The sequence below is a fragment of the Triticum dicoccoides genome, chromosome 7B (assembly GCF_002162155.2).
Source record: "Triticum dicoccoides isolate Atlit2015 ecotype Zavitan chromosome 7B, WEW_v2.0, whole genome shotgun sequence".
Lineage (NCBI taxonomy): Eukaryota > Viridiplantae > Streptophyta > Magnoliopsida > Poales > Poaceae > Triticum > Triticum dicoccoides.
In genome coordinates, this window is record NC_041393.1 from 607,885,775 (window position 1) to 607,889,856 (window position 4,082).

At 53.2% G+C, this 4,082-nt stretch overlaps 1 pseudogene; it reads right to left on the reverse strand.

Annotated features, from left to right (window-relative positions):
* Positions 1-1,872, reverse strand: part of LOC119339198 — a 21,691-nt pseudogene extending 19,819 nt beyond the window's left edge.
* Positions 1,873-4,082: the final 2,210 nt, after the last annotated feature.

Sequence of the window (4,082 nt, forward strand, 5' to 3'; positions counted from 1 at the left end):
GAGCTACGGTTATTTAGTTATGAAATAAAGCATTTTAGCATGGCATAGGAGCAAATTAATGCAAACAGCATTTTTATCATCTCAAACATAGATGAAAGTTGGATGTTATTAATCTACACAAAATTCTGAGCAAGTTTCATATATAAAACATTTTAATCCGATGCAGGGTTCATGGGTTATTAAATGCATGAACATGAGGGTCTAATCTGTAAAACTGACAAACTGAGGATAATAGACAAATTCGCAGGCCCTGAAAAAAAAACATATCGGGCCGAAACTGGGGCAAGCCCACAGCAGGCAGGGAAAAAGAAAAAAAAAGAGGCGGGCGCTGGGGGACTGCTCACCCTGGGCTCGGCCCGGCAGAGGAGGAAGGAGGCCGAGGCGGTGGGAGATGGGCCGGATCGGAGGAGGTTGGCCCAGGCGAGCGAGGCCCTCGTGCTCCCGCCCGAGCACGAGGCCATGGCGGCGACAGGTGCCGCAGGGACGCTGGCGGGAAGGTTGGAAGGCGCGGGGAGGTTCCGGGACGGTGCTGCTGCAGCGGATCCGGACGGATCTGGCCGCGGGGGCTCCGTTCCCGGCGACGGCGAGGTCCACCGACGTCGAGCGGAGCTTCACGAGGCGGCGGCGGCAGATCCTGCGAGGAGAAGAGAGAGAGCGAGGTGAGGGAGAGATCGGGCCAGAGAAGGAAGGAGGAGACGGGCGCGGAGGCCGGTGACCTGGTGCAGGCGGCGGATGGCGAGGCAGAGGACGGGCGGCGGCGTGCTCCGGTCGCCGGAGTTGGTCGCCGGCGACGGCGCGAAGGCGGCGGCGCAGATCGGGCAAGACGGGTTCGGGCGGCGAGGTTGCGGGCTCCCTCGGGCCCGGCGCGGCCCGGGGAGGGTCCGATCTGGGCTTCACGGGGCCCGGCGGCGAAGTGGGCGCGGGTGGACAAGTGGCGCCCCGGGACTGGCTGCGGGCGCGGAGGAGGTGACGTGGCGGCCTCCGATTCGTCGGAGCGACGTGGAGGCTGGACGTGTCCGGCGCGGGCGGACGCGTCCGGCGGCGCGAGGAGGGAGAGGGCTAGGGTTGGACTGCGGGAATCTCGGGGAGGAAGACATATATATAGGTAGAGGGAGCTAGGAGAGTCCAAATGAGGAGCGGTTTTCGGCCACGCGATCGTGATCGAACGACCGAGAGCATGGAGGGGAGTTAGGTGGGTTTTTGGTCAAAATGGAAGGGTGTTAGGCTGCAACACACACGAGGCCTTCTCGGTCCCTCGGTTAACCGTTGGAGTATCAAACGAAGTCCAAATGGTACGAAACTTGACAGGCGGTCTACCGGTAGTAAACCAAGGCCGCTTGACAAGTCTCGGTCCAATCCGGAAATGTTTAATCCCCACACAAGAAAGAAAGGTAGAAATAATCACCGGAGGAGAACGAAGCGCCGGAATGCAAAACGGACAACGGGGAAAAAGCTCGGATGCATGAGACGAACACGTATGCGATTGAAATGCACATGATGACATGATATGCAATGCATGACACGCAAGCAATGATAGGGAAACAACAGCGAATAACTACACGACACCTGGCACATCGGTCTCGGGGCGTTACAGCTCACTAGGGACATATTGAGGTCTAAGTATTCACACGTGTATTACGATTTCCGGATAATACAGTTATAGCATGAATAAAAGACATTTATCATGAACATTGAAATATAATAATACTTTTATTATTGCCTCTAGGGCATATTTCCAACAACATCCCACACCCAGAGCCAGAACACGAACGTCTTGGTGTGCCCTCTCTCCAGGGTGCGCGAGTCGAGCCGGTCGACGCGGCCGATGCTGCCGAGGGCCTCCTCCGCGCCCAGCAGCGACCAGAACTGCATGGGCAGGTCTTCAACAACTACGCGGACGTGGTGGTGGAACTTGAGGAGCGCGGCGTGGTCGTCTTCATTCCACGCCCTGATGAAGTACTTGCACCCCTCCACCTTGATGACGCCCCGACGCACGGCGTTGTCCCGGTGCGCGGGGAGGTCGAAGTGGACAAGGAAGGCTTCTGGCTGGTGGGCGGTGACACGAAGCGGGTGCGGAGGGGTGGAGAGCTGCTCGAAGATGACTCTGCCCACCGCGGCCGGGGTGGTGGAGTGTGAGCGGTCCGCGGCGGTGAGGGTGACCGCGTGCTGGCGCAGCACATGCTCCTCAATCTCCAACGCCGGGGAGGCCACGATGATCTTGCTACTCTCCCGCGGCCTCCTGGCCGAGTCGCAGAGGGAGAGGCTTGCCATGGGAGCAGGGGGAGGCGCGGGCGGGAAGACGACGCGGCCGTGGACCGGAGCTGTTGTCGTAGTCGGGAAAACTAGGCGATCACGGGCAGCCCCTCCCGGACCGCCGTTTCTTGGGTTTTGAGGACACTCCTTGCCAAAGTGACCCGCTCGCTTGCAAATGATGCAGAGGAGGGGATCCCGGCAATCTATACGGCGATGGCGTGTACTGAGGCAACGGAAGCATTTACCTTTGAACTTACTTAAAAAGGCCTCCTTTGTCCCATCCACATTGAAGGGTCTGCGGCGGTCCGAGCGCTGGATCGGAGCGCGCCCGCCTCGATCCGCCGAGCGGGTGGCGGCCCTCCCCTTCTTAGGGGATTTGACCTCCGTCCATCCCCCCCCCCTCGGGCTTGCCTGGCTCGAAGAGGAAAAAATGGCCGACGAAGGGGGGCGAACAACCACGGATTTAAGGCGCGCCTGGCCCCCGCGGGGAGAGGCCCCCAGATCAGGCGGTCCGAGCCGCGCCCCGGCCCTGGATGACTCGCCGCGCAACAGGATTTGTGGCGTCGAGGCCGGATCTGACGCGCCAGCCGTCGAGGCCGCAGACCGAGGGGAGGAGAGTTGGGAATGGCCACTGGATCGAAGCGCTGCTCCAGAGGTCGGAGAGGGGCTCCGACGGGCCTGCGCAAGGAAGCAGGAGGCGCAGCTGGCAGCCATAATGGCCAGGATTTGGTGGCCGCCGTGGCCGGAGCAGCCAGCGGTGCGGGCAGGGGAGAGGGGAGGGGGGCTTAGAGCGTCCTAACTTTCAACTTATACATATCCAGTTATGTCAAATTGTACATGTCCTTCTCATGTACGTCATTGTGCTTGGATTTGAATTCCTTCATTAAAAAAAACATGTCCATGCCATAGTTTGTACGTGCAACGCAATATATATGTATGTAAACAATAGTTGTATCTTGTATGTAACATTATGTCTTTATATCTCAGCCGTTTATATCTTAAAGTTTACGGTCAAGAAAATTTAACCTGTGTGGATAAACGTGATGCCTTGTTTGCCTATTGTCTTAATTACATAATAATTTTTTATTATACTTGTCGAAGTACCCTGCACATGAACCTAAAGACAGCATTCCTACCTTGTAATAGAATATCTTAAGTGCATCAAGTAAATCTTAGTTTGTAATATATATAATATCTTAAGCGCATCACGTCTCTCTGTGTATATCATTCAGATACCTTGTAGGTGAAGTGGATTTTAGTTATTTTCCAATTGTTATACGCTATCATTTCTATGCGAAATATGGCATACTCTCTCCTTTCAAAAATACTTGCCGAAGAAATTGATATATCTAGACATATTTTAATTCAGATACATCCATTTTTATCCATTTTTCCGACAAGTTTTTTTGGACGAAGATTGTACATTATATGCGTAATCAAAAAGAACAAATTGAAAGACCATGGCAATGCACGGGCATTCTACTAGTTTTTGCTAGTTAGCGAGTGCTCAAGTTGGACGGATCATTGTGTTAGATGAGCTGGCCCATGTAGGCTTCCCTTTGCACCGGTTGTAGGTAGCTTCCAGAAGTTTTTTTCCTTCGTTTTTTTTGTTCTTTGTGTTTTGTTCATTTTTTCCTTTTCACATTTTTTAAAGTTTGTGTAAATTTTTTTAAATTCATGAACTTTTTCTTGTATTTGTCAACTTTTTAAAATTCGTCATTTTTCCTAAATTCATAAAAAATATGTGAATTTTTTTTGCAATCCATGAACCTTTTTTCAAATCAATGATTTTTGAAAAATATTCATGAACATTTTTTGTACTGTTAGAA